Here is a 24,870-nt window from a genome sequence, read left to right on the forward strand (position 1 = left end):
TATTACGTTCCTCATATTCATAAGGTTTGTCTTCTCTTGGAGATCGAGGTTGGAGCGTCAGGTCTGACTTCTCAGAAATTAATTTTCACACTTGATGTACGCATCACATATCTCAGGATATTTGCTCTGAGGTATTGTAAGGCGTATTTCATTACTGAAAGATTTCTCACATTCACTACATGTATGAGGAGTCTCTCCTGTGTACATTTTCGGATGTGTAGTGATGGTCGGTGTTAAGTACAATATTTTTCATCACACAGTACATTTAGCAGTTTTCCTCCCTCCCTGAAGAATTTCTTGGGCAGGGAGAACAGAATTATGATACTGCAGATCTTTTGGACTGTCACAATCATGAATAAAATGCTCTGAATATCCGATGGATTTTTTAAGAACAGTAGACATACGAGATCTATATGCAGCATGCATCTCATCAGGCTTAGGAGACAGAAGCATGTTCTGACACATAATGAACTCCTCAGTCCTCACCCCTAAGTTGTTACCGTTATTACCTATCAGCTCTGGATTATGTGTAGAGCTCAAATTTAAAGTTGTTGCAAATCTCACGTTTTCCTCCACTTCGATACTACTTGCAACTGCTACTTCACATAGACATTCATGTGGACATTCCTGGCAAGTCTTGAACACATTTTCCATTACCTGGACATCTAAAATGAGTCATAGAAAAAAAGACACAAACATACATGAGATACAAATATTCCTTACTGTAAAGGTAATGACTTTACTTTCCCATCCTAAGTGTTAGATATTTTAAAATATAAAAGTGGAAATTGATTTGTGAGAAATATATGCTTTTCTCCCTAACATATTAAGAAAATGATATTTTACAATGACCAATAATGTTTTTCTGTGTTTTAGTTCTCTTTTTATATCACAGGAAATATTTATTGAAATTACCCATCTATGTATTGCTACAGTTTTAAGCTGAGTACTAACTATAATATACCTGCAGCTGTTTTTTTTCAAATACTGTTTTGTTTATACATTGAGCAATAGCTGCCTTTCTTTTATTTTTGAGAAATAATCTAAATATTGTGCTGTTTTGCATCTTTTTAAAACATTCTTCTCTTTTCTTTTCTTTTTTTTGTAGTTCATAGTCCTCGGCCCTGTCCCTGAACACTTCAGCAGAAGACTATAACCCCTATCCTTGAGCTACAGCCCCACATACTCTTTTCTAGAGTTAACTACAGATAAGAGTCTCAGGTCCTGAGTAGCAGATAGGATTACCTTAGCCAGTTTCAGTGCTGTTTGCTTATTAACCATTAAGTGAGGAACACGAATTTTTTCTAGATTCAGCGTCCACAAGTTTGGTGTATATGTCTGTTTGCCTTTGATCCAAGCAAGAACGATTCTTGAGAGTAAGGACTTACACCTATATCCATTCAGTTACAACTTCTCACTAAAGTCTCAATTTAGGTATTTGTGGGAATTTTGAAATTTGTTTCTTTCCATTTGAAGTCTTATAAAAATTCCTTTTCTAACACTTCTGTCCCTCAGAACCATGGAAGACCAGAAAATCCCCAGCTCATTGTCTAGTTAATTTTCTTATGTTGATTGAAACTTTGTTGTTTTTCTTTTCCTTCCATTCCTGGGTTTAAACTTAGGACCTAACCACTGTCCTTGGGTTTTCTCAAGACTAGAGCCCTACCAATGAAGTCATTACTTCTGGCTTTTTCTATGTATGTGGTAATAAGGAATCAAACCTCTGTCTTTGTGCATGCTAGACAAGCACTCTACCACTGGGCTCAATTTCTTGTGGAAAGGTCTGGTTCTGAATACCAGTCTCTTCCTACCAGCAAAAAGATATTATCCTTATCAGAGAATAATGCCCTGACTTATTCCTTGTTTGCTCAATCATTTACAGTCTTAGTTTTAAAGACATGAAATATCATTCTTTCTTTCTTTCTTTCTTTCTTCCTTTCCTTCCTTCCCTCTTTCTTCCCTCTTTCATCTTTCTTTCTTTCTTTCTTTCTTTCTTTCTTTCTTTCTTTCTTTCTTTCTTTATTTCTTTCTTGTTTTGCAGTCATGGGACTTGAATTCTAGACCTGGCTGTTCTTCCTGAGCTGTTCAGCTCAAGGCTACTGCCCTATGTCTTTAGCCTCAACCCTACTTCTCATTTTCTATTGGTTCATTGGAGAGAAGAGTCTAAGGTGTTTTTGTGATAGGTCGGTCTTTGAACCTTGATCCTCAGATCTCAGCCTCCTAAGTAGCTAGGATTACAGGCATGAGCCACGGGCTCATGGCTTTCTCATTTTATTTTGTTTCACAGTGATTTCTACAGAGAAATCTAACTTTAACTCTACTGCCACATAGAATTCGTCATATCACCCTATGATTCTTGGTGCCGGGGGTTTGGGCTAGCATGCACAAAGACCTGGTTCAGTTCCTTGATACTACATACAAAGAAAATGCCAAAAGTGGTGCTATGACTCAAGAAGTAGAGAGCTAGCCTTGAGAAAACCCAAGGACCATGCTCAGTCCCTGAGACCAGGCATAGGATTGGGAAAAGAAAATGATTCTTGATTCATTCACAAAGAATTCCATAGGTTCCACACAGGATTTAGGGTAACTAAGAATATTATTGCTCAGTACATCACAACATGAACTTACCAATGGGGCTCAGGCTCCAACATCAATATGAAGATGCATTCACTCACCTGTGATATTCTTGTCAGAGGAATTTCCTATCCAGAGTTCTGCACAGTGGTCTAGCTTGTCAGTTAATACAGGTTTGGGAACACAGGGCCCTGTAAATTAGAAACAGTAGAGAATTATTGCTTATGCTGTGTCGTCATTGCTTTAAGTTCGCAGACATCCTACTCACAAGTTATCTATTAAATCTTTTCTCTCATTTCTCACTGGCTCCATGGTTGACTTTTCCCCAGCTCTGGATTCATTTTGTATGGCATAAACTTAGCTGTCTTGCTCAAGGCTAGAAAAATACCAGTTTGAGTCCCAGCTCCACTTACATGCATAGGTCTTCATGCATGCTAGGCAAGCACTCAACCACAAAGTCAAACTCTTGACACTCCACTAACATTTTTGAGGGGTTACTTGGAGTTATAGAGTTTCATGGCAATTTTTATGCCATTGCTGGCTTCAAATTAGAATTCTTAGATTTCTTCCTCCTGAATATTTTAAGATTACAGGCATGAAACATTGCACCTAGTGCCAGGTTTCCATTATAAACTCACTGTTTAGTGATTTGTAGATCCTATTTCCAATAATGATATATATTCTATTCTGGATGGTTTATCCACTTACAATTACTGTGTAAGTTTGGAATGTCGTCTCCATTAGAGGAAACATAATTTAGAACTGTTGTCAAAGTATCCTGAAGGTATCCTGAAGAATGAGTACAAAATTACCTTATGTTTTCTTTAGAAAGTAATGATACTTCTCAGGGCCTGGAATCTTTCATTTAAATAGTATTGAAAGTTTGATAAACATTCACGTATCTGCAAAATAACAAGGCACTTGGCCTTGCAAGTGAATTTGACTTTTGCTCACCTAAGGACACCAGGTTGCTGTAGGACTCCAGCATTACATCTCTGTACAGGGTCCTCTGAGCATTGTCCAGATGCTGCCACTCCTCCCAGCTGAAATCCACAGCTACATCATCAAATGACACCAGCTTCTGGAATGGCACATTTTCATCAAGTAATTAGCACTGAGTTATAAACACACCATGTCTGGAATTTTATTCTTTTTTTTGTTGGAATTGTATTCCTTTACTTAAATATTTAGACTTACTATTGACCTGAAAAGCTTAGGGATGGTGCCTAGGCCCAGAGTTCAAGTCCCAAGACCCACAAAAAATAAAAAGGCAAGCCAGGTGTTGGTGGCTCACGCCTGTCATCCTAGCTACTCAGGAGACTGAGATCTGAGGACCATGGTTCAAAGCCAGCCTGGCACAAAATTCCATGAGACTCCTTTCCATTTACCCACCATAAAATGTTTAATGGCTTGTGGCATATCATGGTAGAGCAATTGTGGTATCAACAAAAATAAGTCAGGGGAGTAGATTTAGGTTATAAATGGAATTATTCCATTGAAAAGGAACTACATTATATGATGACATATGCTGGTACTCTGATAATATTGCAAAATCTTAGGGTATCAAGTAATAATACTGTGAAGTACACCCAGAATGTTAATGTTCTATGTCTGGCATAATAATCACTTGGGGAAGAAACTTTTTTTTCTTTTTTTTGGCTGGGGGATTTGTAAGGCTTGAACTCTGGGCCTGGGCACTGTTCCTGAGCTCTTCAACTCAAGGCTATCACCCTACCTATGAAGCCACAGTGCCATTTCCCATATTCTAGTGGTTAACTGTCGATGAGAGTCTCATAGACTTTCTAATGCCCAGGCTGGCTTTGAACCAAATCTTTAGATATCAGCCTGATATCTGAGTAGCTAGGATTACAGGTATAAGGCAGTGCACCTGGCAAGAAATTTATTTCTTGCTGTTTTATACTACAAATTTACTGTATGTTTTAATTTTTCAAAAAGACTGAGGATGACCTTTGTTCTGTATATAATGGGAAGAGGAGTAGGGAGCTGTGAGCAGAAGAACTGAGGGGCAATACTCAGGGTAGGACAATAGCCTTAAACTAAAGAGCTCATGGCCCAAGGTCCAAGCCCCATGACTTTCCCCACTACCCCACAAAAAAAGGGAAAAAATGGGAGTTTGGAGAGGATTTTCTAAAAAGTATATATAGAAATAGTAGTTCAAAATGTAGAAAGAAGTTCAATATTAACAGTCATGAGAAAAATTAAAATTACAATGAAATCTTTACTTTAAATATGTTAATATAAATATAGTTTTAAACAAAAAGATCCACAGACACACACACACAAACACACACACACACACACACACGCATACAAAAAAACAACTTTCAAAGTCTAACTCTTACTGGGAAGGTAGTGAGAAGAAGTAGAACTTTGGAATAGTTCTGCAAGGAATATAAAACAATCAAAAATTGCGTGGAGAGTGCTAAAAAAGTACTAAATATAGAATTGCATAGAAATATGGTCCAACCCTTCTATTTCTAGATTTGTACCCAACGGAAGAGAAAGCAGAGACTAGAACAAATATGTGGAGAATCCATTCACAACTATTAATAATAATCAAAAGATAGAAATATGCAAAACAATGCATTGAAAATGAAGAACATTTTACTATATTTTACAGATGAATCTTGATTACACTAAACTAAAAATACAGCAGTCATAAAGGAAGAGCTAGGGTATGTTTTCCCTTCCAGAGCTTCCAAGGATCAACAAACCCTTAGAGCCAAAAAGCACGATGGTTCCAGAGAATGGAGTAGAGAGGAACAGGAGCTGAATGTTTAATGATTATACATGGAAGATGAAAATTGCTCTACATGGGTAGAATGAAGAGAGAACTGTACCCTAAACAATGGTTATGTAGCCACACAGGATGGGACACACCTATACTCCCTGATCTTGGGAAACTCAAGAAGGATTTCTTGCCAACCTGGATGCATGGAAAGATCTATCATAAAAACTAATGTGGAGGGGCTGGGAGTTTGGCATAGTTGTAGAGTGCTTGTATGAAGACGAAGTTTCAATTCCGCAGTACCACATACACAGAAAAAACCAGAAGTAGTGCTGTGGCTCAAGTAGAAGATCACTAGGCTTGAGGAAAGCTGAAGGACAGTGCTCAGACCGAGTTCCAGCCAAAGGGCTTGTTTAAAAAAAAACCAGAAAGCTGAGCATGATGGGGTGGTGGCTCACTTCTATAATCCTAGCTACTCAGGAGGCTGAGATCTGAGGATCAAGGTTTAAAGCCATCCTGGCACAAAAAGACCTGAGACACTTATCTCCAATTTACTTTTAGAAAATGGGAAGTGGGGCTTGGCTCCAGAGTAAGGTGGTAGCCTGGAGCTGAAGAGCTCAGGGATAGTGCCCAGAATGAGTTCAAGATCTATGAACCACAAAAAAAATAATATGGAAAAATTTGGATTCTGTGAATTTTATCAGGCATATAAATGTCTTATTTGCTGTTGAAATAACAAATTGTTTCTAAACATTTTAAAAGTTTTTACCTAGAAATGTACACTAAAAATGGAAATAATAACAAACACAAAATATGCAAAAGATACAAATTATCACAATATGGGTATCCTGGTTCTGTATCTTTTCACTGACTCCTGTTCAAATGAGTCACATACTCTGAATAATTTCTCCCAGTCGATATATGCCACACATGTTGGCTTGTACTGAACTTCTTGGGAAATCAAAAGCAAATACTAAGCAAATGTGTGTTAGATTTTGCCAACAGTGATATTTCAAACATAAATCCCTACTCATTGCATTATTTAATATCAATGCCGGAATCTAACTTACACTGTCAGAATCTTCAATCTTTTGAGAACCTTCAAAAGGGTGTGTAAATATTTAGGATCGTTATGTCTTCCTGGAGGAAAGATCCCTTTAGTAGTATGTAGTAACCTTCTTTGTCTTTTCTTACTAATTTTAGTTTGAAGTCTATTGTATCTGATATGAGGATGGCAACTCCAGCCTGTTTATGGGGGCAGTTAGCTTGATAGAATTTATTCCAACCTCTCACTTTCAAAAGATGATGGTTTTTGGGTAAGATGTGTCTTTTGAAGACAGCAGAACGATGGCTCTTGCTTTTTGATCCAACTAGACAGCCTATGCCGTTTAATTGGAGAGTTAAATGCATTGATATTGAGAGTTATCCTAGTAGATTGACGTCAAAAATATGTGCAAGATGCCCTGTGTGTTTGACCTAGTGGTAAAGTCCTTGGCTACCAAGCAGTAAGCCTCAGGTTTGATTCCTCATTACCACGTACATAGAAAACCCTGCAAGTGGTGCTGTGGCTCGGTGGGACAGCTAAAGCCTAAAGAAATTCCAAGAACAATGTTCACACTCTGAGGTCAAGTCCCAAGACTAGCAAAAACAAAAAAAAATTCGACCAGGGGCAAAATGCAGGCAGAGAAGGCACTGTGAAGCAAATGTTTTGTAAAGGATGAGGGCAATGTTGACCCTTAAGTTTGGATCTTACCTAAGAAAGGGTCCTTGAGTCTGAGACCAGACTGGTAGTTGGGCCTAGTGGAAGATATTGGGATTGGACAAATAAGGTGTGCTGTTTACTACATGCACATGTATATTGTGAGATTGGAGGAGAGATTCAGCCTCCAGTATGTCTTTGTTGAGGTCTTTTGTGAGCAAGGATCTTTGGTCATTGGGCCCTGAAAGGTGACCCTGCCTCCCTCACAATGGAACAGAATATGGAACCCTGGTAACCAAGCCACTGTAACTAACAACCAGCTCAAGCCAGCTCACTTGGCCTGTGGCTCAGGAGGAAGAAACATGTTGCTGTGCTGTTGCCAAAGGTCAGGAAACTCGAGTCTCAGGCATGGAAGTTGTGGATGTCTTACTCGAAGATGTACATGCTAGATCATTGCCAAGCCACAAATCCAGTATAACAGAACTTTCTCTAAGAAGAAGGCCAGGAAAATCCAGGGCAACCAGATGAGGTAAATTTCTAAGAAGAAATGTATTTGACCCCATCATCCTCTCCACACACTACAACTTTCTATTTTTTTATTTTTTATTGTAATTAGTAAAAGGGTTAGATGATATTTGCCAGATAGAAGGTGCATTAATTCACATACATTGATACCTTTTCACATGTCTTGGTACCCATTTCCCTCCAACTCCACACCCCCCACCCGTCTTGGTTTTCCCCCTTCCCTATCAAATTTCAGATATCCAAGTAATACTAAATTCAATATATAAGATAAAGTGAGATACTATACCAATATGGGATAACCAAGGGACAGCAAACGAGATGAGAGACAACATAGTACATTAAGGACAACAATCATTCATTATATGGCTTTTGTTTCAATATCCTGGAGTTCCTGTCAATTAGCTTCACATTATATGGCCTTATATATGGCCTTTTGCTCTATTGCCAATCTCTGCTAGTAGAGCCCAAGGTTTCTACTGATTATGACGAATGAGGGAAACCACTGAGCCTAAGTTCCTTTGAGTCTGGCTTACTTCACTTAATATGATTTGTTCTAAGTCTTTCCATTTCCTAACAAATGGGGCGATGTCATTCTTTGTGACAGCAGCATAGAATTCCATTGTGTACAAATACCACAACTTGTTGATCCACTCATCAACTGAGGAACATCTGGGTTGGTTCCATATCTTTGCCATGTTGAATAGTGCTGCAATGAACATTGTTGTGCTAGTGGGTTTAGTATGCCCTTGTTTCTGGATTGTTGGGTAAATGCCAAGTAGTGGAATTGCTGGGTCATAGGGGAGTTCTATGTTTAGCCTTTTGAGGCACTGCCACCCTGCTTTCCATAGTGGTTGAACGAGTTTGCACTCCCACCAACAGTGTAGTAGTGATCCCTCCTGGCCACATCCCCTCCACCATCTGTTGTCATTCGTTTCCCTGATCCTGGCCATTCTAACTGGAGTGAGGTGGAATCTTAGAGTTGTTTTGATTTGCATTTCTTTTATGACCAGAGATGTGGAGCATTTCTTCATGTGTCTATAGGCCATTTTTGTTTCTTCTTCAGAGAAGACTCTCTTTAAGTCTTTGGCCCATTTTTAATGGGATGGGTGTTACTTTGGAGGTTAGTTTTGGAGTGATTCAATTTTTTGAGTTGTTGATATATTTTAGATATGAGGCCTTGGTCCGTTGTTTGGGTGGTGAAGATCTTCTCCCATTCTGTAGGCTTCCTGATTAGTTTACTAGCTATATCCGTTGCCATACAAAAGCTCTGCAGTTTAATGCAGTCCCACTTATCCAGCCTTTCTCTGATTTGTTGTGATTCTTGGTCCTTATTAAGAAAGTTTCGACCTGTGCCAAGGAGGCCTAGTGTATCTCCTATTCCTTCCTGTAAACTTTTCAGTGTGTCAGCTTTTACCTCCAGGTCTTTGATCCATTTGGAGTTAATTCTAGTGCAAGGTGACAAAGAAGGATCCAAATTTAGTTTTCTGCAGGTGTATAACCAGTTCTGTCAACACAACTTGTTGAAGAGGCTATCTTTCTTCCATTCTATTTTTTTGGCTCCCTGGTCAAAGATTAGGTGGCCATAGGTCGGTGGTTTAATATCTGGGTCGGCAGTTCTACTCCATTGGACTTCAGGCCTGTTCTTGTGCCAGTACCAAGCTGTTTTGAGAATTATAGCTCTGTAATAGAGTCTTAAGTTTGGAATTGAAATTCCTCCAGCACTGTTCTTTCTGCTAAGAAGTGTTTTTGCTATACGGGGTCTTTTATTATTCCATATGAAATGTTGAATTGACTCTTCTATTTCTTTAAAGAATGACATTGGGATGTTGATGGGTATTGCATTGAATTTGTAGATAGCCCTTGGCAAGATTGTCATTTTCACAATGTTGATTCTTCCAATCCAGGAGCATGGGAGGTTTTTCCGTTTCCTTAGTTCTGCTTTAATTTCCTTTTTTATGGTTTTAAAGTTTTCATCTAAACGGTCCTTTACATTCTTAGTTAAGCTAATTGCTAGGTACTTTATTTTCTTTGAGGCTATTGTGAAAGGATTTTCTTTCCTGATTATTGCCTCGTTCCTCTCAGTGTTGGTGTAAAGTAAGGCAGTTGATTTGTGAGGGTTGATTTTATGGCCTGCTACCCTTCCAAAGCTTTGAATCAGCTCAAGGAACTTGGGAGTAGAGTCTATAGGATTCTTTAAATACAGACTCATGTCATCTGCAAAGAGGGATAGTTTTATTTCCTCTTTCCCTACTTGGATCCCCTTTATGCTTGCTTCTTGCCTTATTGCACTGCCTAGGAATTCTAGTACTATGTTAAAAAGGAGTGGAGAGAGTGGGCATCCTTGTCTAGTTCCTGATTTTAGAGGGAATGGCTTTAGATTTTCACCACTAAGTATAATACTAGCAGTGGGTTTCTCATACACAGCCTTTATTACATTAAGAAATGTTCCATGGATTCCTAGTTTCTCCACATCTTTTAACATAAAAGGGTTTTGGATCTTGTCAAATGCCTTTTCCGCATCTATTGAGACAATCATATGATTTTATCCCTGCTCCTGTTGATGTGTTGAATTATATTTATTGATTTGTGTATTTTGAACCAGCTTTGCCTCCCCGTGATGAATCCAGTTTGATCATAGTGTATAATTTTTGATGAGTTGTTGTAGACGGTTGGCCAGTATTTTGTTGAGAAGTTTTGCATCGATGTTCATCAAAGAAATGGGTCTATAGATCTCTTTCTTTGATGAATCTCTGTCTGGTTTGGGGAAGAGGGATGTACTGGCTTCACAGAATGAGTTTGGTAAAGAACCTTCATTTTCAATTTCGTTGAAGAGCTTGAGGAGTATTGGTGTGAGCTCTGCTTTGAAGACCTTATAGAATTCAGCTGTGAATCCATCTGGCCCTGGGCTCTTTTTAAGTGGAAGTTGTCTAATTTCCATTTCTATTTCAGAGCTTGAAATAGGCCTGTTGAGTTGGGTTAGCTCTTCTTGGTTCAGTGTGGGTATGTTAATATTGTCTAGGAATTCATCCATTTCTTCTAGATTCTCAAATTTGTTGGCGTAAAGGTTTGAGAAGTATTCCCTCATGATATTCTGGATCTTGGTAATTTCTGTCGTGATATTACCATTTTCATCTGCGATTTTGTTTATTTCCATATGCTCTCTTCTTTTTGGTAAGATTTGCTAAGGGCTTGTCAATTTTGTTAATTCTTTCAAAGAACCAACTCCTTGTTTTGTTGATTCTTTCTATAGATTTTTTATTCCAAATCATTTAATTCTGCTTTGATTTTAATAATTTGCTTTCTCCTAATGGGTTTAGGGTTGGTTTGTTGCTCTTTTTCGAGGAGGTTAAGGTGAGACATTAACTAGTTGGTTTGCCATTTTTCCAACTTGCTGTTGTAGGCACTCAGCCCTATAAATTTTCCTCTGAGTACTGCCTTTGTTGTGTCCCTAAGGAGTTTATATTTGTGTGCTCCTTATTGTTAAATGTCATAAACAGTTGGATATCTGTTCTGATCTCTTCGATTACCCATTGTTTTTGATTCAACAATGTGTGGTTCAGTCTCCATGAGTTACAGGGTTTTCTTTGGTGGAGATGTGTGTTAAGCTCCAATTTGATGCCTTTATGGTCTGAGAGTGTGCATGGAATAATTTCAGTGTTTCTGAATCTGTCCAGGTTTGCTTTATGGCCTAAGATGTGGTCTATTTTGGAAAATGTTCCATATGCTGCTGAGAAAAACGTGTATTGTGGTGTTACTGGGTGGAATATTCTGCAGATGTCTGTTAGATCTAGTTGGTCTATATAGTTGTTCAGTTGTAAGGTTTCTCTGTTGAGTTTTTGTCTTGTTGATCTGTCCATAGGTGAGAGTGGTGTGTTAAACTCACCAACAATCACTGTATTTCGATCTATGTATGGTTTCAGTGTAAGTAAAGTTTGCTTGATGAATTTTGGAGCTCCGGGATTGGGTGTGTAAATATTTAGGATTGTTATGTCTTCCGGGAGGAAAGATCCCTTTAGTAGTATGTAGTAACCTTCTTTGTCTTTTCTTACTAATTTTAGTTTGAAGTCAATTGTATCTGATATGAGGATGGCAACTCTAGTCTGTTTATGGGGGCAGTTAGCTTGATAGAGTTTATTCCAACCTCTCACTTTCAAAAGATGATTGTTTTTGGGTAAGATGTGTCTCTTGAAGTCAGCAGAACGATGGCTCTTACTTTTTGATCCAACTAGACCACCTATGCCGTTTAATTGGAGAGTTAAGTCCATTGATATTGAGAGTTAGGATTGAGAGATATTTATTAGTTCCTACCATTTTTAAAAGCTTTTAGTAGGGCCTGTGTCTTGACAGTTCTTGTGGTCCTTAGAGGGTATGCTGTTTAGGTGCCATTTCTTTCCCTATATTGCATTTATTTTGGTTTTCTTTGTATACAGCATCTTTGAGAATTCTCTGTAGTGTTGGTTTTGTTTCGACATATTGTTGCACCTTTTCCCTGGAATGGAATGTTTTTATTGTTCCCTCAGTTATGAATGAGAGCTTAGTTGGCTACAGTATTCTTGGTTGGTAGTTATTTGATTTAAGCGCATGACATATATGCTTCCAGTCACTTCGTGCTTGCATGGTCTCTGCTGAGAAATCTGGGGTTATTCTGATTGGTTTTCCTTTATAGGTTACTGATCCCTTTTCCCTGGCTGCCTTTACGATCTTTTCTTTCGTTTCTATTGATCCAGTTCGGATCACAATATGGCGGTGGGATGTTCTTTTCTGGTCAGGTCTGTTTGGGGTTCTAAAAGCTTCTCGTATCTGGATGGGCCTGCCCTTCTGGATATTTGGGAAATTCTCTGAGATGATTCCCTGAAGTATATTTCCAATACCATTGACCTCTTTCTCCACGCCCTCCTCAATACCAACTAGCCTTAAATTAGGCTTCCTAATTGTATCTTGGACCTCCTGAAGCGCTCTCTCATATTTCCTAGATTTAGACTGACTCATTTTCTGTTCTTTATAATACCTAAATTATCTTCAGCCATGGAAATTCTCTCCTCTGCAATGTCTAACCTGCTATCAAAGCTATCTACTTTATTTTTCATCTCCCTTGCTTCTAATTGCTCACTTTTGATGCCTTGCATCCCTTGTTTTAGATCATGTATGGATTTCTTTATCTCCTTGATTTCCTTTTGAGTGGTTAGCTCAGTAGCTTTATTTTCTTTGGACATTTGCTGGAGTTTGGTCACGTTTTTATTTGTGGATTCTTTGAATTCATCCATCTTTCTTTGAAAACCTTTATTATGGCCTCCTTTATGGCTTCTTCTTTTTCACTTATCACCTTGTATTTGCTTTCCTCTTGTTCAGGTATGGCTTCCTCCATTATCTCTTTCTTTATATTTTCACATTTTTCATTAATGATGTTTATCAATTGCATTTGTGTAGCAATTGGAAGACTCTCCTCTAGGTTTGCCAGTGACTGTTCCATTGTCTGTTTACATTGGGTGGGGGATGTTGTTTCTTGATTTGACATTTTTCTTGAGTTTCTTGTTCTGCCCATTTGAAAATGGGAGCAAGATTACTACTAAATACGATTATAGTTTTTCAGATATAACCAACATAGACCTCTGTAGCTGGCAGACACTAGATGTTCACAAGTTTTGATTGGTATTATCACTCTTTCTTTTTGTGCACTTACAGACCAGCCTATTACAACCACTGATAAGCGATTTATACCCAAAACAATAAGCCTCTCAATCCAATCTCTATTGTCTTTAAGTCCCTCTGAGCATAGAGAATAATTAACCACCTACATATACAATATTGCTCAACAACCATCAAGTGTAGATCCGTGCAGTATAAGGGTTGAACGACGAGCAGAGGTCCAGAGATAGAAAAAAAGAATGAGAGAGGTCAGGGGAGGTACAAGAGGATTAACGTAGGAGTGTAAGAATATTGTAGTAATGAAGAAAAGTTATAGCATAAGGATAACTGACATAAGTTGGTAAGTAGGTAGCATATTTGACTACAAAGTTTGGAAAGTATTAGAATAAAACTTATGTGTTGCTGCACGACTAGCTCTTAGCCCAACCAGTGGCCTCACAGTGGACCATGGGATGGATCTGTTTTTCTTGTCTACGTTGAGGGAAAGGGCTATTTGCTTCACAGTGCCTTCTCTGCCTGCATTTTGCCCCTTGTCGAATTTTTTTTGTTTTTGCTAGTCTTGGGACTTGACCTCAGAGTGTGAACATTGTTCTTGGGCTTTCTTTAGGCTTTAGCTGTCCCACCGAGCCACAGCACCACTTGCAGCGTTTTCTATGTATGTGGTAATGAGGAATCAAACCTGAGGCTTACTGCTTGGTAGCCAAGGACTCTCCCACTAGGTCAAACACACAGGGCATCTTGCACATATTTTTGACGTCAATCTACTAGGATATTATTAGGTTTCTTTATCCTAATCAATTTTTTCCTGATGATTAGCTTTGCTGTCATGTGTAAAAAATGCAAGAGGGAAAAACACAGAAGAATTAGTGAAATTAAAAAAAAAGCATTAGACACAGTTAAGTGTTCATTCTTTGTAGGAGAAAGGATATTTGGATATGATGATGATGATGATGACTTTATAATTACTATGTCAGGGTGGAGAGTTTGGCATAGTGGTAGAGTGCTTGCCTAGCATCCATGAAGGTCTGGGTTTGATTGCTCAGTATCACATAGATAGAAAATCTAGATGTGGCACTGTGGCTCAAGTGGCAGAGGGCTATTCTTGAGAAAACCCCAGGACAGTGCTCAGGCACTGAATTCAAGCCTCAAGACTGGCAGAAAGATAAAAGAAAATAAAAATGCTTTTTACGAGCTAATTCACTCACAGCATTTGCTTCTGAAATCTTTGCTTCTGCATCTTGTGAAATACCCCTTTCCCTCAACGTAGACAAGAAAAAGAGATCCATCCCATGGTCCACTTTGAGGCCACTGGTTGGGCTAAGAGCTAGTCGTGCAGCAACACATAAGTTTTTTCTAAAACTTTCCAAACTTTGTTCTCAAATATGCTACCTACTTACCAACTTAGGTCAGTTATCCTTATGCTATACCTTTTCTTTATGACTACAATATTCTTACACTCCTACGTTAATCCTCTTGTACCTCCCCTGACCTCTCTCATTCCTTTTTTCTATCTCTGGATCTCTGCTCGTCTTTCAACCCTTATACTGCACGGATCTACACTTGATGGCTGTTGAGCAATATTGTATATGTAGCTGGTTAATTATTCTCTAGGCTCAGAGGGACTTAAAGACAATAGAGATTGGATTGAGAGGCTTATTGTTTTGGGTATAAATCGCAAATCAGTGGTTGTATTAGACTGGTCTGTAAGTGCACAAAAAGAAAGAGTGATAATACCAATCAAAACTTGTGAACATCTAGTGTCTGCCAGGTACAGAGGGCTAGGTTGGTTATATCTGAAAAACTATGATCGTATTTAGTAGTAATCTTGCTCCCATTTTCAAATGGGCAGAACAAGAAACTCAAGATAAATGTCAAATCAAGAAACAACATCCCCCACCCACTGTAAACCGACAATGGAACAGTCACTGGCAAACCGAGAGGAGAGTCTTCCAAGTGCTACACAAATGCAATTGATAAACATCATTAATGGAAAATGTGAAAATATAAAGAAAGAGATAATGTAGGAAGCCATAGCTGAACAAGAGGAAAGCATAAACAAGGTGATAAGTGAAAAAGAAGAAGCCATAAAGGAGGCCATAATAAAGGTTTTTCAAAGAAAGATGGATGAATCCACAAATAAAAACGTGACCAAACTCCAGCAAATACCCAAAGAAAATAAAGCTACTGAGCTAACCACTCAAAAGGAAATCAAGGAGATAAAGAAATCCATACATGATCTAAAAAAGGAGTTGCAAGGCATCAAAAATGAGTAATTAGAAGCAAGGGAGATGAAAAATAAAGTAGATAGCTTTGATAGCAGGATAGACAATGCAGAGGAGAGAATTTCCGGGGCTGAAGATTATTTAGTTGTTAAAGAGAAAGAACAGAAAATGAGTCAATCCAAATCTAGGAAATATGAGAGAGCGCTTCAAGAGGTCCAAAATGCAATTGGGAAGCCTAATTTAAGGCTAGTTGGTATTGAGGAGGGCGTGGAGAAAGAGGTCAATGGTATTGGAAATATACTTCAGGGAATCATCTCAGAGAACTTCCCAAATATCCAGAAGGGCAGGCCCATCCAGATACGAAAAGCTTTTAGAACCCCAAACAGACCTGACCAGAAAAGAACATCCCACCGCCACATTGTGATCCGAACTGGATCAATAGAAATGAAAGAAAAGATCGTAAAGGCAGCCAGGGAAAAGGGATCAGTAACCTATAAAGGAAAACCAATCAGAATAACCCCAGGTTTCTCAGCAGAGACCATCCAAGCACGAAGTGACTGGAAGCATATATGTCATGCCCTTAAATCAAATAACTACCAACCAAGAATACTGTAGCCAGCAAAGCTCTCATTCATAACTGAGGGAACAATAAAAACATTCCATTCCAGGGAAAAGCTGCAACAATATGTCGAAACAAAACCAACACTACAGAGAATTCTCAAAGATGCTCTATACATAGAAAACCAAAATAAATGCAACACAGGGAAAGAAATGGCACCTAAACAGCATACCATCTAAGGACCAAAAGAACTGTCAAGACACAGGCCCTACTAAACGCTTTTAAAAATGGTAGGAACTAATAAATATCTCACAATCCTAACTCTCAATATCAATGGATTTAACTCTCCAATTAAACAGCATAGGCTGTCTAGTTGGATCAAAAAGCAAGAGCCATCGTTCTGCTGTCTTCAAGAGACACATCTTACCCAAAAACAATCATGTTTGGAAGTGAGAGTTTGGAATAAACTCTATCAAGCTAACTGCCCCCACAAACATGCTGGAGTTGCCATCCTCATATCAGATAAAATAGACTTCAAACTAAAATTAGTAAGAAAAGATAAAGAAGGTTACTACGTACTACTAAAGGGATCTTTCCTCCAGGAAGACATAACAATCCTAAATATTTACGCACCCAGTCCCGGAGCTCCAAACGTCACTTACAATGAAACCATACATAGATCGAAATACAGTGATTGTTGGTGAGTTTAACACACCACTCTCACCTATGGACAGATCAACAAGGCAAAAACTCAACAGAGAAATCTTAGAACTGAACAATTATATAGACCAACTACATCTAACAGACATCTGCAGAATATTCCACCCAGAAACAACACAATATACGTTTTTCTCAGCAGCACATGGAACATTTTCCAAAATAGACCACATCTTAGGCCATAAAACAAACCTGGACAGATTCAGAAACCCTGAAATTATTCCATGCACACTCTCAGACCATAAAGACGTCAAATTGGAGCTGAACACACATCTCCACCAACGAACACCCTGTAACTCATGGAGACTGAACAACACATTGTTGAATCCAAAACAATGGGTATTCGAAGAGATCAGAAGAGATTTCCAACTGATTATGAAATTTAACAATAAGGAGCACACAAATATCAACTCCTTAGGGATACAAAAAAGGCAGTACTCAGAGGAAAATTTATAGCTCTGAGTGCCTACAACAGCAAGTTGGAAAAATGACAAACCAACTAGTTAATGTCTCACCTTAACCTCCTGGAAAAAGAGCAACAAACCAACCCTAAACCCATTAGGAGAAAGCAAATTATTAAAATCAAAGCAGAATTGGAATAAAAAAACTATACAAAGAATCAACAAAACAAGGAGTTGGTTCTTTGAAAGAATTAACAAAATTGACAAGCCCTTAGCAAATCTTACCAAAAAAAGAGAGCATATCGAAATAAACAAAATCGCAGATGAAAATGGTAATATCACGGCAGAAATTACCAAGATCCAGAATATCATGAGGGAATACTTCTCAAACCTTTACGCCAACAAATTTGAGAATCTAGAAGAAATGGATGAATTCCTAGACAATATTGACATACCCACACTGAACCAAGAAGAGCTAACCCAACTCAACAGGCCTATTTCAAGCTCTGAAATAGAAACGGAAATTAGACAACTTCCACTTAAAAAGAGCCCACGGCCAGATGGATTCACAGCAGAATTCTAGAAGGTCTTCAAAGCAGAGCTCACACCAATACTCCTCAAGCTCTTCAACGAAATTGAAAATGAAGGTTCTTTACCAAACTCATTCTGTGAAGCCAGTATATCCCTCATCCCCAAACCAGACAGAGATTCATCAAAGAAAGAGATCTATAGACCCATTTCTTTGATGAACATCGATTCAAAACTTCTCACCAAAATACTGGCCAACCGTCTACAACAACTCATCAAAAAAATTATACACTATGATCAAACTTGATTCATCACAGGGAGGCAAAGCTGGTTCAACACACACAAATCAATTAATATAATTAAACACATCAACAGGAGCAAGGACAAAAATCACATGATTGTCTCAATAGATGCGGAAAAGGCATTTGACAAGATCAAAAACCCCTTTATGGTAAAAGATGTGGAGAAACTAGGAATTCATGGAACATTTCTCAATGTAATAAAGGCTGTGTATGAGAAACTCACTGCTAGTATTATACTTAATGGTGAAAATCTAAAGCCATTCCCTCTAAAATCAGGAACGAGACAAGGATGCCCACTCTCTCCACTCCTTTTTAACATAGTACTAGAATTCCTAGGCAGTGCAATAAGGCAAGAAGCAAGCATAAAGGGGATCCAAGTAGGGAAAGAGGAAATAAAACTATCCCTCTTTGCGGATGACATGATTCTGTATTTAAATTATCCTATAGACTCTACTCCCAAGCTCCTTGAGCTGATTCAGAGCTTTGGAAGTGTAGCAGGCCATAAAATCAACCCTCACAAATCAACTGCCTTACTTTACGCCAACACTGAGAGGAACGAGGCAATAATCAGGAAAGAAAATCCTTTCACAATAGCCTTAAAAAAATAAAGTACCTAGCAATTAGCTTAACTAAGAATGTAAAGGACCGTTTAGATGAAAACTTTCAAACCCTAAAAAGGAAATTAAAGCAGAACTAAGGAAGTGGAAAAACTTCCATGCTCCTGGATTTGAAGAATAAACATTGTGAAAATGACAATCTTGCCAAGGGCTATCTACAAATTCAATGTAATACCAATCAACATCCCAATGTCATTCTTTAAAGAAATAGAAGAGGCAATTCAAAATTTCATATGGAATAATAAAAGACCCCGTATAGCAAAAACACTTCTTAGCAGAAAAAACAGCGCTGGAGGAATTTCAATTCCAAACTTAAGACTCTATTACAGAGCTATAATTCTCAAAACAGATTGGTAGTGGCACAAGAACAGGCCTGAAGTCCAATGTAGTAGAACTGTGGACCCAGATATTAAACCACAGACCTATGGCCACCTAATCTTTGACAAGGGAGCCAAAAAAATAGAATGGAAGAAAGATAGCCTCTTCAACAAGTTGTGCTGGCAGAACTGGTTAAACACCTGCAGAAAACTCAATTTGGATCCTTCTTTGTCACCTTGCACTAGAATTAACTCCAATTGGATCAAAGACCTGGAGGTAAAAGCTTACACACTGAAAAGTTTACAGGAAGGAATAAGAGATACACTAGGCCTCCTTAGCACAGGTCAAAACTTTCTTAAGGACCAAGAATCACAACAAATCAGAGAAATGCTGGATAAGTGGGACTGCATTAAACTGCAGAGCTTTTGTAGGGCAACGGATATAGCTAGTAAACTAATCAGGAAGCCTACAGAGTGGGAGAAGATCTTCACCAACCAAACAAGGGACAAAGGCCTCATATCTAAAATATATCAACAACTCAAAAAATTGAATCACTCAAAAACTAACCTCCAAAGTATTACCCATCCCATTAAAAATGGGCCAAAGACTTAAAGAGTCTTCTCTGAAGAAGAAACAAAAATGGCCTATAGACACATGAAGAAATGCACCACATCTCTGATCATAAAAGAAATGCAAATCAAAACAACTCTAAGATTCCACCTCACTCCAGTTAGAATGGCCAGGATCAGGGAAACGAATGACAACAGATGGTGGCGGGGATGTGGCCATGAGGGATCACTACTACACTGTTGGTGGGAGTGCAAACTCGTTCAACCACTATGGAAAGCAGGGTGGCAGTGCCTCAAAAGGCAAAACATAGAACTCCCCTATGACCCAGCAATTCCACTACTTGGCATGTACCCAACAATCCAGAAACAAGGGCATACTAAACCCACTAGCACAACAATGTTCATTGCAGCACTATTCAACATGGCAAAGATATGGAACCAACCCAGATGTCCCTCAGTTGATGAGTGGATCAACAAGTTGTGGTATTTGTACACAATGGAATTCTATGCTGCTGTCAGAAAGAATGACATAGCCCCATTTGTTAGGAAATGGAAAGACTTAGAACAAATCATATTAAGTGAAGTAAGCCAGACTCAAAGGAACTTAGGCTCAGTAGTTTCCCTCATTCGTCATAATCAGTAGAAACCTTGGGCTCTACTAGCAGAGATTGGCAATAGAGCAAAAGGCCATATATAAGGCCATATAATGTGAAGCTAATTGACAGGAACTCCAGGATATTGACACAAAAGCCATATAATGAATGATTGTTGTCCTTAATGTACTATGTTGTCTCTCATCTCGTTTGCTGGCCCTTGGTCATCCCATATTGGTATAGTATCTCACTTTATCTTATATATTGAATTTAGTTGTACTTGGATATCTGAAATTTGATAGGGAAGGGGGAAAAACCAAGACGGGTGAGGGGGTGTTGAGTTGGAGAGAAATGGGTACCAAGACATGTGAAAACGTATCAATGTATGTGAATTAATGCACCTTCTATCTGGCAAATATCATCTAACCCTTTTACTAATTACAATAAAAAATAAAAAAATAGAAAGTTGTAGTGTGTGGAGAGGATGATGGGGTCAAATACATTTCTTCTTAGAAATTTACCTCATCTGGTTGCCCTGGATTTTCCTGGCCTTCTTCTTAGAGAAAGTTCTGTTATACTGGATTTGTGGCTTGGCAATGATCTAGCATGTACATCTTCGAGTAAGACATCCACAACTTCCATGCCTGAGACTCGAGTTTCCTGACCTTTGGCAACAGCACAGCAACATCCTTCTTCCTCCTGAGCCACAGCCCAAGTGAGCTGGCTTTAGCTGGTTGTTAGTTACAGTGGCTTGGTTACCAGGGTTCCATATTCTGTTCCATTGTGAGGGAGGCAGGGTCACCTTTCAGGGCCCAATGGCCAAAGATCCTTGCTCACAAAAGACCTCACCAAGACATACTGGAGGCTGAATCTCTCCTCCAATCTCACAATATACATGTGCATGTAGTAAACAGCACACCTTATTTGTCCAATCCCAATGTCTTCCACTAGGCCCAACTACCAGTCTGGTGTCAGACTCAAGGACCCTTTCTTAGGTAAGATCCAAACTTAAGGGTCAACATTGCCCTCATCCTTTACAAAACATTTGCTTCACAGTACCTTCTCTGCCTGCATTTTGCCCCTTGTCGAATTTTTTTTTTGTTTTTGCTAGTCTTGGGACTTGACCTCAGAGTGTGAACATTGTTCTTGGACTTTCTTTAGGCTTTAGCTGTCCCACCGAGCCACAGCACCACTTGCAGCGTTTTCTATGTATGTGGTAATGAGGAATCAAACCTGAGTCTTTTTGCTTGGTAGCCAAGTACTCTACCACTAGGTCAAACACACAGGGCACCTTGCACATATTTTTGACGTCAATCTACTAGGATATTATTAGGTTTCTGTATCCTAATCATTTTTTTTCTGATGATTAGCTTTGCTGTCATGTGGAAAAAAATGCAAGAGGGTAAAACACAGAAGAATTAGTGAAATTAAAAAAAAAGCATTAGACACAGTTAACTGTTCATTCTTTGTAGGAGAAAGGATATTTGGATATGATGATGATGATGATGACTTTATAATTACTATGTCAGGGTTGAGAGTTTGGCATAGTGGTAGAGTGCTTGCCTAGCATCCATGAAGATCTGGGTTTGATTGCTCAGTATCACATAGATAGAAAATCTAGATGTGGCACTGTGGCTCAAGTGGCAGAGGGCTAGACTTGAGAAAACCCCAGGACAGTGCTCAGGCCCTGAATTCAAGCCCCAAGACTGGCAGAAAGATAAAAGAAAATAAAAATGCTTTTTACGAGCTAATTCATTCACAGCATTTGCTTCTGAAATCTTCGCTTCTGCATATTGTGAAATACCCATTTCCCTCAACGTAGACAAGAAAAACAGATCCATCCCATGGACCACGGTGAGGCCACTGGTTGGGCTAAGAGCTAGTCGTGCAGCAACATATAAGTTTTATTCTAATACTTTCCAAACTTTGTACTCAAATATGCTACCTACTTACCAACTTAGGTCAGTTATCCTTATGCTATACCTTTTCTTCATTACTAAAATATTCTTACACTCCTACGTTAATCCTTTTGTACCTCCCCTGACCTCTCTCATTCTTTTTTTCTATCTCTGGACCTCTGCTCGTCTTTCAACCCTTATACTGCACGTATCTACACTTGATGGCTGTTGAGCAATATTGTATATGTAGGTGGTTAATTATTCTCTAGGCTGAGAGGGACTTAACGACAATAGAGATTGGATTGTGAAGCTTATTGTTTTGGGTATAAATCGCTTATCAGTGGTTGTATTAGACTGGTCTGTAAGTGCACTAAAAGAAAGAGTTAATACCAATCAAAACTTGTGAACATCTAATGTCTGCCAGCTACAGAGGTCTATGTTGGTTATATCTGAAAAACTATAATCGTATTTAGTAGTAATCTTGCTCCCATTTTCAAATGGGCAGAACAAGAAACTCAAGAAAAATGTCAAATCAAGAAACAACATCCCCCACCAAATGTAAATAGACAATGGAACAGTCACTGGCAAACCTAGAGGAGAGTCTTCCAAGTGCTACATAAATGCAATTGATAAACATCATTAATGGAAAATGTGAAAATATAAAGAAAGAGATAATGGAGGAAGCCATAGCTGAACAAGAGGAAAGCAAAAACAAGGTGATAAGTGAAAAAGAAGAAGACATAAAGGAGGCCATAATAAAGGTTTTTCAAAGAAAGATGGATGAATTCATAGAATCCACAAATAAAAACGTCACCAAACTCCAGCAAATGTCCAAAGAAAATAAAGCTACTGAGCTAACCACTCAAAAGGAAATCAAGGAGATAAAGAAATCCATAGATGATCTAAAACAGGAGATGCAAGGCATCAAAAATGAGTAATTAGAAGCAAGGGAGATGAAAAACAAAGTAGATAGCTTTGATAGCAGGATAGACAATGCAGAGGAGAGAATTTCCAGGGCTGAAGATAATTTAGTTACTATAGAGAAAGAACAGAAAATGAGTCAATCCAAATCTAGGAAATATGAGAGAGCGCTTCAAGAGGTCCAAAATGCAATTAGGAAGCCTAATTTAAGGCTAGTTGGTATTGAGGAGGGCGTGGAGAAAGAGGTCAATGGTATTGGAAATATACTTCAGGGAATCATCTCAGAGAACTTCCCAAATATCCAGAAGGGCAGGCCCATCCAGATACGAGAAGCTTTTAGAACCCCAAACAGACCTGACCAGAAAAGAACATCCCACCGCCATATTGTGATCCGAACTGGATCAATAGAAACGAAAGAAAAGATCGTAAAGGCAGCCAGGGAAAAGGGATCAGTAACCTATAAAGGAAAACCAATCAGAATAACCCCAGATTTCTCAGCAGAGACCATGCTAGCACGAAGTGACTGGAAGCATATATGTCATGCCCTTAAATCAAATAACTACCAACCAAGAATACTGTAGCCAGCTAAGCTCTCATTCATAACTTAGGGAACAATAAAAACATTCCATTCCAGGGAAAAGCTGCAACAATATGTCGAAACAAAACCATCACTACAGAGAATTCTCAACGATGCTCTATACATACAAAACCAAAATAAATGCATTATAGGGAATGAAATGGCACCTAAACAGCATACCATCTAAGGACCACAAGAACTGTCAAGACACAGGCCCTACTAAAAGCTTTTAAAAATGGTAGGAAATAATAAATATCTCTCAATCCTAACTCTCAATATCAATGGACTTAACTCTCCAATTAAACGGCATAGGCTGTCTAGTTGGATCAAAAAGCAAGAGCCATCGTTCTGCTGTCTTCAAGAGACACATCTTACCTAAAAACCATCATCTTTTGAAAGTGAGAGGTTGGAATAAATTCTATCAAGCTAACTGCCCCCATAAACAGGCTGGAGTTGCCATCCTCATATCAGATACAATAGACTTCAAACTAAAATTAGTAAGAAAAGCCAAAGAAGGTTACTACATACTACTAAAGGGATCTTTCCTCCAGGAAGACATAACGATCCTAAATATTTACACACCCTTTTGAAGGTTCTCAAAAGATTGAAGATTCTGACAGTGTAAGTTAGATTCCGGCATTGATATTAAATAATGCAGTGAGTAGGGATTTATATTTGAAATATCACTGTTGGCAAAATCTAACACACATTTGCTTAGTATTTGCTTTTGATTTCCCAAGAAGTTCAGTACAAGCCAACATGTGTGGCATATATCGACTGGGAGAAATTATTCAGAGTATGTGACTCATTTGAACAGGAGTCAGTGAAAAGATACAGAACCAGGATACCCATATTGTGATAATTTGTATCTTTTGCATATTTTGTGTTTGTTATTATTTCCATTTGTAGTGTACATTTCTAGGTAAAAACTTTTAAAATGTTTAGAAACAATTTGTTATTTCAACAGCAAAAAAAGACATTTATATGCCTGATAAAATTCACAGAATCCAAATTTTTCCATATTATTTTTTTTTGTGGTTCATAGATCTTGAACTCATCCTGGGCACTATCCCTGAGCTCTTCAGCTCCAGGCTACCACCTTACTCTGGAGCCAAGCCCCACTTCCCATTTTCTAAAAGTAAATTGGAGATAAGTGTCTCAGGTCTTTTTGTGCCAGGATGGCTTTAAACCTTGATCCTCGGATCTCAGCCTCCTGAGTAGCTAGGATTATAGAAGTGAGCCACCACCCCATCATGCTCAGCTTTCTGGTTTTTTTTTAAGCAAGCCCTTTGGCTGGAACTCGGTCTGAGCACTGTCCTTCAGCTTTCCTCAAGCCTAGTGATCTTCTACTTGAGCCACAGCACTACTTCTAGTTTTTTCTGTGTATGTGGTACTGCGGAATTGAAACTTCGTCTTCATACAAGCACTCTCCAACTATGCCAAACTCCCAGCCCC

Source organism: Megascapheus bottae, unplaced genomic scaffold (genome assembly GCF_031878675.1).
Source record: "Megascapheus bottae isolate mThoBot1 unplaced genomic scaffold, mThoBot2.hap1 HAP1_SCAFFOLD_63, whole genome shotgun sequence".
Lineage (NCBI taxonomy): Eukaryota > Metazoa > Chordata > Mammalia > Rodentia > Geomyidae > Megascapheus > Megascapheus bottae.